Source organism: Mustela lutreola, chromosome 12 (genome assembly GCF_030435805.1).
Source record: "Mustela lutreola isolate mMusLut2 chromosome 12, mMusLut2.pri, whole genome shotgun sequence".
NCBI lineage: Eukaryota > Metazoa > Chordata > Mammalia > Carnivora > Mustelidae > Mustela > Mustela lutreola.
The window spans coordinates 65,379,245-65,388,365 of NC_081301.1; positions in this window are offsets into that span (position 1 = coordinate 65,379,245).

A 9,121-nucleotide genomic window follows, 5' to 3' on the forward strand; every position below is an offset into this window, starting at 1 on the left:
TGTAAGGGATATCATAATACATAAATTAAAAAATATATATAAAATCTTTGAAATATTTCACTCAGTATAATACCTTCAAGATCCATCCATGCTGTTGTAAATGGCAGTATTTCTTAATTTTTCATGGTTCAGTAGTTTTCCATAGTATATATTTACCATACTTATTTTATTCTTTCATCCAAAAATGGATACTGAAGTTATTTCCATCTCTTGCTTAGAGTTAATAATTTTATAATGAACATAAGAGTGCAGATATGTCTTCAAAGATGTCCTCATGTCCATCCGTTCCCACTTTGGAATTCTATCAATAAGGTGAGAGATCCTCTAGTTGGAAAAAAGATCTAAAAAGACTTCCCTTTCTCATGTAATTTCTGTACCCTCCAGGACACACCCACCTACCCCTTCCAGCGCTGTAATAAAGCTACAGCTGCTGCCAATTTGTGGAACTCATTAAAGGCTATTTTCCCTTATATACCCCTGGACCAAGTTCCCATGCTCCCTCACCTGATTTCCTGCACTCACCTCCCACCTGCACGTGCCTTTTACCAACCCCTTTGCCAAAAGGCAGCCAGAGTGACCTTTCAAAGACCTATCAGTTCTTGGCATTTGTCTCCATAGAAATCTGCACTGATCTTCTAACAAATTCTCAGTCCTCCAAAGGCATCCATAATCCTCCCATCCGTCTCTTCCTACCCTTCCAATTGACTGATGCCTGTTCTGCTCTGTCTTTCTGCCCTTCAACCACGCTGCCTCCCTCTTCCTGTGGAGACCCCTCATGGTGCCTGCCTCCAAGCACAGGTGATTCCCATTGATGGGAAGACCCTCTTCCTCTCCCCCGTCTCCCCACTCCAGTTACTCCCACTTATTCGTGAGCTCACAAGCCCCATGGTACACACTCTCCATGCAGCCTGCTCTCTCTTTTCTAGCACTGGCCTCCGTTTCTAGCTGTGGTTGTGTCACGGATGTCCCTCCCCAGCCTGCCTCCAAGCTCTCCGTCCATTTAGCTCCAACACCTGACACAGTGCCTGGCACGTAGTAAGCCCTGACTAGCTTCTAAGAGCCTCACTGAGGGACTGAAAGTGTTTTAAAAATGTCACCACGTAGGCTCCAAACTGTAGGCAGAAAAAGCTTTGCCTGGTTTGACATTTTAGAGACGTATTCATCAAGTTAGATGTGTTCACTGACTTTACCTTGTAAAATTAAAAAAAAAAAAAGTACCTCTGTATCGCTTCGCATCTAACGAAGGCACATGTATACTATTAGACCACGTTATGAGCTTAATGGAAGGAGACAAGATTTTTTCGCTAAGAAAATGTGTAAGACTGTTGAGGTCATATGGGAGGAAATAGTCCGTTTGTTGGAGCATTGCTATCTTACTCTATCACAGCCACTAATAAAAATCTGACACGGGGTGAGTCAGAATTGTCTGTCGGAGATGAGTTAGATCTGGCTCATGTTCCTACAGACATGAAAGCCAGGAACGCAGAAGCAGGCTTTGAAAGCCTGGGTTGAGGAGGCGGTGTGTTTTACTGCAATGAGCTAAGTGCCCAGGGCCACCGGCAGACATGCGGGCCTGTGTCCTTCCTTTGTTCTGGGGTCGGTCTTGCACCATGTGGTGAGGCTAGCAGCTGGGAGCAGCTCAGGACAGGACCGGTAGCATCTTACCTCTCCCACCCTCCTGTGGGCTCCAGTGGGCTCCAGTGGGCTCCAGTGGGCTCCAGTGGGTCCCAGGGGACAGCCTGCCTTCCTTGCAAAGCTCAGTAACACTGGGAGCAGAAACTGGGACCAAAGAGTGAGCACCCTGTTTGACAAGCTGGACCAGCCACCTCTTCTTCAGATGCAGGGGGAGCCCTGGCTTGCTGACTCCTCCCTTCTTCCTTTCCCCTTTCCTCCCTCCCTCCCTCTTCCCTTCCCCTCTCTCCTTCCCTTCTGGTGCCCTTTCCTGATGCCTACTTCATCCCTTTTCCTTTCTTACATGCCTGTCTTCTAGAGTTTCTTCTCTCCTCCCAAATACTTCCCTTCCTCTGAATCTCCTCTTTGGTCCCTTTGTCCCCGCTCTCTGCTCCTCCTCCCCTTCCCTGGCCCCTGTCCAGCTCCATCCAGACTGCAGGCAGAGCTGGACTAACATGCTCACTCGCTAGCTCAGCCAACCTCCAGAGAAGTCACTCTTCGGTGGCCACCTTCCAGACCCCCTGGTCCTTTCTCCACTTATTCAGCTATTGCTCTGAAGTCTGAGGAGGACAGAGCGGGGCTGCCGCAGAATCAGGCCAGAGGAGAAACCAAACCATGTGTCCACACTGCCCCCAGTACTGCTGCTCTGAGAGCTTTCGGAGTCCTCTACAGGATTAGGATTCAGGGGCTTCTTCAGAACCGGGAGTGAAAACAGCCATAGGTCAAAAGAAGAGCTATGGCCCCCACACAAAAATAATAATCACAAATGAAAACTAAGTTAACTCTGAAGTCCCAAAGTCGAAGAATTCCCTTGAATCTGTCACTAGAAAGCACCCAAGGCCTCACTCTCTGGGTTCTGGGTGCCCTGGGAATGGCAGGAGGCTCTGACCCCCTTCCCTCTTCATTCACAACCAAAGAACGTCCTCTGAGGTGGTTTTCAAACTTCCTCTGAGAAACTGTCTGTGGGAACTGTAGGCCCTCGGCTGCTGGGACGAATGAGGGTGATGTCAGGACCTGATGGGCAGCTTTACCAGGAGATTGTGGCTTCTGGATGCAGTCCTCAGGTCCCATGGTCTGGGTGAGATCTAGGTCTTTGAGTGGAGGAGGACAGATGAGATTTCAGATTTTGAGTTGATTCTGGGATGATTAGTGCTTTGGAGGGCATTGGGTGAAGGTATTTTGCACACGGGAAGGACACGAATTTGGGGAGCCAGAGAGTGGACTGTTAAGAGCTGACCTCCATTTCCCCCAGAAACCTTGCTGCTGTCCTTATCTCTGGTACCACAGAACGTGACCTTATTTAGAACTAGAGTCCTTACAGATGCAATCACATTACAGTGAGGTTATTAGAGTGGGCCCTAATCTCCTGTAACTGACCTCCTTATGTAAAGGGAAAATCTGGACAGAGAGATGCCCCTACTGTCAGTGGTGGGCAGTGCATGAACTTCTAGAACCCTGACAGTAGTGGAAAACAGACTCAGGCTGGGCACTAGGTAAATGGGAGCTCTAGTGGAATTTCAGATGAAGATGCTGTGGACCTCGGCTTCCCAGGTCATAGTGACGTTAGGATTTCAAATTCAAGTCAGAGATGAAAGAAACATCTGGACTCGGTCCTCAGGTACACGCAGTATTCTGAACTGAGGCTAGAACCAGAGACCATTCTAATGAAAGGCCTCCACAGGTGGTCTCCGACTCAGTTTCCTCTATATTCATTCATGAAATCGCTCTGCGGGTCAACATGCAGAACAAAACCATTTAATAAAAGTGACAATGAGGAGAGGAAAGGGATGCCAGAAGGCATGTGAATGTGGAGTGAGGAAGAGCCAGGGCGGGGAGGAAAACCTGAGAATCCCTCCCTGAGGTCCTTGCTGCCAGGGAGGTCTGAGGGACTAGTTTCCACCTGGGATCCCAAGTCCAGAACAAAAGAGGCGGGGCCACGGCATGGGATGAGGGAAGGGGGTCCTCGGCACCCGCGCGTGGGAGTGCCAAACGATGGGGGCTATTGCGCTCGCTGGCGGGGGGCACCTCGCGTGGCTCCGTCCCCGGCCCGACCCGGAGGGGACCCGGGTGTGGCGCGTCGTCCAGCGTGGTCCCGCTGCCCCGGGGGTCGCGGGAGGCTGGGTCCCGACACCCCCGCGAGCTCGTGGCCCGCGCTTTCTGCTCCAGGTGAGGGCCCGGCGCGGTGTCACTTTACCTGCTTGCAGAGCGTCGTCCAGAGAAGCCATGGGGCAGGACGCGGCAGCGGGCCGCGGGAGCGGGACAGTGCGGCCTCAGGGGCTGGGCTGGAGCGCGGGAGTGCGGGGGTCCTGCAGTGCCTACGGGGCCGCAGCACAGCACAGCGGCGCTGCGCGCCCCTCCACCGCCAGCCCCTCCACCTCCTCTCAGACTCTCCCCCGCGTCCTCCGCGAGTTCACTTCCGGATTCCGCAATTAACAAAGCCCCTTCTCCCGGTCGCCCCCGCCCTAGCCCCCCTCCCACTTCGTCATGAGGCGCGGGCCCGGGGCAAGGGCGCTGGCAAAGCCCCAGGGGACTGCGAGCGTGGCCGGCGCCGGCGCTGAGCGGCCTCCTAGCCTGGCTCCCCAAGCAGCTGTCTGCTCGCTGCCTGGCTGCAAAAAGATCATCAGCCCTAAACCCCGGCTGCACTCTCGGGTCACTTCGCTGGCTTCCTGATTGGGCCCAAAGCCCGGAACCAGCTTCCCCAGCACAGGCCTGGGCTGAGAGGCCTGCCCGGGATCTGTTTGAGCAGTCTCCTAGTCTCCAGGCAGGGTCCGCCATTGCATGATGGCACCCGCGAATCACTTTGACCTGGATGTTTGGGTTTTTTGTTTGTTTTTTGGTTATTGGTTATTACATGACCTCCATGGTAGGTGCTCCACAAAGCAAGTGAAAAGAGGACGCCTGATACATACGCATATGGCCATTCTAGAAAAAGAGCTTGGGGTTCTCTTGGAAGCGCGGCATGGGTCCTTGCACTATGGTTTAATAGAAAAGGGATTATGCACCAACTTACTTAAATGAGCATAGGTTGAAATCGTTTACTGAGAATAAATATTTAAAACAGTTATATTTTAACTAAATCTATCCTCAATCATAAATCTATTACACGAAGGTTACAGGCAATTTAAATGCAATTGCACTCTCCAGGGTTTTCAGTAATCCGTGTCTGTCTTGGCACACTTAGTGGCCTCCAGCTAAAAACTCAGCTTTGAAAAATACAGAAAAGCAGCAAATGTTTACATACACTCTTGGTGACCAGAGGCGTGCTTTGTGCCTCTCATCATCTCTTTCGTGGTTCTGAGGCCCTTGGCGCTCAGTAGTTTAGTGTCTTATTCCCTGGAATAGGCCATTGAAGAAATACCAGGCCCAGAGAAGAACGTCCTGCTGGGTGTCTGAAGAAAATACAACCTTTTCGATGAAGTTTTCTGGGGAATTTGTTAGTGGTTTGGTCTGCTTCTGATAGGAAGGGAATTTTATTTTTAAAGATTTTTTTATTTATTTGATAGAGATCACAAGTAGGAAGAGAGGCAGGCAGAGACAGAGGAAGAAACAGGCTCCATGGTGAGGAGTGAGCCTGATGTGGGGCTCAATCCCAGGGCCCTGGAATCATGACCCGAGCTGAAGGCAGAGGCTTTAACTCACTCTGCCACCCAGGTGCCCAAGGGAAATTTTTTTTAAAGATTTTATTTATTTATTTGACAGACAGAGATCACAAGTAGGCAGAGAGCAGGCAGAGAGAGAAGTGGAAGCAGGCTCCCTGCTGAGCAGAGAGCCAGACATGGGGCTCAATCCCAGGACCCTAGGATCATGACCTGAGCCGAACGCAAAGGCCCAGTGAGCCAAACTCACTGAGCCATTCTGGTGCCCCAGGAAGGGAAATTTTTTTAAGAGTATTTTCTCTTTGAATCTATTTTGAGGTTTGGTTTGTGGTTCTTTCTGAATTCTCATGAAGATGGAATTTCTTCTGAGGTTGGTTGTCAGGAAACGCATATCAAATCGACCTATCTTGTTAGCAATAAATAAATAAATAAATAAATAAAAGGTCAAGTGTTGGTATAAAGCTATTATGCTTTTCAAAACCCCGAACTATAATTCATGTATCGTGGTCATTCTTTATCATATCAAACAGGAGAGAGGTGGCAGAAACGCACTTTCAGGTTAATATTTTTACAAAGAAGATTGACTTATGAACCTACTTTGTTATTTCCTTTCATTCAATTTCCCTGTACCTCCTTTTCTATGAATTGTAACGATAAACCATCATTATTTTTATTGTTGGTACGTGAGAATTAGAGATCATTGCCCAAAGTGAAAGCAGAAGGCAGGTTTATTAAAGCAACAGCACACTATCTAAGGGAGAGCAGGTGGTATTCCATGAGGTGGAGCTGGACCACACTTTGTTTTGGGATTGGATGAAGAATATTTTAATCAGCAGAGAAGGTCAAAATGACAAAGTTCCAGGATCAGAGTAAACATATGGGATTAGAAAATAAAAAATTTAAAAAAAGTTTTTTTTTCAAAGGACTTTTTTTTTTAAAGTAATTTAAACAAAAGTCCTTTTTAAGAGACAGTTGGCTGTTTAAACCAAAAGTACAACTCACTGAGAGAATCGCCACATTATTTATTGGGGTAGAAAGGACCTGGAATGTAGAAAGACCCATTCTGCAGAGGAAAAAATAGAATCACTAACAGGCCTCATGCCTTGCACAGCCAGTGGCTAGAATCCCTGCCTCATGAGACCATTTTAAAAGCTCTACTCATAATGGAACGGAAGGTGTCATTTCCCTATAATTTTATATATGTCATTAATTTACTGTATCTGGATACAACATATTACCAAACAGATGTTCATCAAAGACTAAATCATTTTTAATGGAAAATAATATTTTGAACCTACATCTATGAATCACTTTTTCGATCTAATATTTATAGTCTCGCTAAACAATTTATCAGTTGTCGACAAAATTTAAAAAAATAGGATAAAAAGTCGTGTTTGGAAAAGTAGATTTTCTTTGAAATTTGCATTTAAATGAAAATATTTGCTGATATTTTTAAAACTTTAAATGTAATTTTATATATATCTGACCTATCAGGTGATATAAAATTTTTGAAGAAAATATGACATATTTTTTTGATCTTGGTTGAAGGTATTAATAAAGAGCAACTGTTTGTATTATTTGTATTGTGATATCTTAGTTAATGAACATGAATAATTGGAATAAAATATGTTTTTTAAAAATTTTATTTATTTCCTTGACAGAGGTCACAGGAAGGCAGAGAGGCAGGCAGAGAGAGAGAGGAATGGAAGCAGGCTCCCTGCTGAGAAGAGAGCCAACTTGGGACTCTATCCCAGGAACCTTGAATCATTACCTGAGACGAAGGCAGAGATTTTAACCCACTGAGCCACCTAGGCGCTCTAAAATATGTTCTTTTTTTTATATAGAATTATAATTCTTACCAAAATATGGAACTAACTGGAACTGAATGCCTCCTTCAAAGTCAGCTCTGAAGAAATTATGCAAGTGTAATATAGAACTATTTCAGATATGAACCAAAAACAAAGAAATGATGATAAATTCCTTAAAAGACTCAAAGTTGCTCTTGACTGGTATGTTTCAAGCTCTATTCCTGGTTTGAGGACAGGTTTTAACAGGCCTGTCACTGTAGAAATCAGCTGGATGTTTAGAGGCTATCAGAACTGTACAAAAACCTTGAAGGGGTAAAGACTTGAAAATTCTTTAGAGAGATTAGCTCCCTAAGGCATTATTCATCCACACATTTTCCTCCAAACAATTAAGGCTGATGGATGAGGGGCACCTGAGGGGCTCTCATCACGTGGGTGGTGGGTTAAGCCTCTGCCTTCATCTCAAGTCATGTTCTCTGGGTCCTGGGATCCAGCCCCACATCAGGCTCTGCTCAAAAGGAAGCCTGCTTCCCTCCCTGCTTGCCTGCCTCTCTGATTATTGTAATCTCTCTCTCTCCCTCTCTCTCTATCTCTCTCTCTGTGTCCAATAAATAAATAAAATCTTTAAAAAAAGGCTTATGGATGATAAATTATGAAAACTGCTCCCTTCAAATGATGCTTCTTCATAAGGATTTAAGAATTTAAAATTGTAAGAATTTAAAATTGAAACTTGATTTTAGGATTTATCTTATATAATAACATCAAGTGAAGCCAGTTATTATTAGTTCTGAAGTATTTGTGATTCTGAATTCTTGGCCTCATTAGTAAATTTATTTTTAAATTCTCCCATGGAGTGGTGATTGGCCTTCAGTCTTTCATTGATGTACATCATTGGGTCAAATGAGATGTGTGTGCCCAGAACTATATATAATCTTCTTTGTATTTCACTGGAGATGGCATTTCTGAGTTTTGTTCAATTGAATTTGGACAGATTTTTAATAGTCACTTCTAGAGTTGGCCCTGGAGTATATCTTCCTTTTGTTTTTTTTCTCTTCCCGATTCTCTGAAAAACCCTGACTAATTCACATTATCACAGTGATATCACAATTCAAGTTTTTCCAAACACTATAGCTGCAAAATAGAAGGAAGCTACTCAGAATGTAATGCTATTGTGAATGATTGAGAAAGAAAACATTATTATAATTAAGCTACCAGGTTTCAATGTATTTTATTGTTGCTTAGAAAATCTTAGCATACCCAGACTTTACAGATATTTGATGATCCTAAGAGGAGCTGAACTCATGGACCAAAATAACTATGCACATAAAAAGTACAATTACTTACCTAAAAAAGATGATGTGGTTAACTTTATATGGCAATCCAAGTGTTATTGGAACAGGAATATAAAAAATAGCTTAGGGGCACTTAGGTGGCTCAGTGGATTAAGCCACTGCCTTCAGCTCAGGTCATGATCTCAGGGTCCTGGGATCAAATCCTGCATCAGGCTCTTTGCTCAGCAGGGAGTCTGCTTCTCTCTCTCTCTCTCTCTCTCTCTGCCTGCCCTCCATCTACCTGTGATCTCTCTCTGTCAAATAAATAAATAAATAAAATCTTAAAAAAAAAGAATAACTGTACTTTTAAAAAATAGCTTAAAAGGGGCACCTGGGTGGCTCAGTGGGTTAAGCTGCTGCCTTCGGTTCAAGTAATGATCTCAGGGTCCTGGGATCAAGCCCCACATCAGGCTTTCTGCTCAGCAGGTAGCCTGCTTCTCTTCCTCTCTCGCTCTGCCCACCTCTCTGCCTACTTGTGATTTCTCACTGTCAAATATATAAATAAAATATTTTTAAAAATAGCTTAAAAGTATATGATAAAATAATGATATACATATACAAAGAAAAGAAAGATACTATACTGTGAATATAAATTAAGTGAAAATTGTTGAAATAAAGAATACAATAAATGGAGACTAAGATGAATATAGCTGTAAAATGAATAAGTGTGTTGGGAAAAACAAACAAACAAACAAACAAATTAATGACTTCTGCCCAA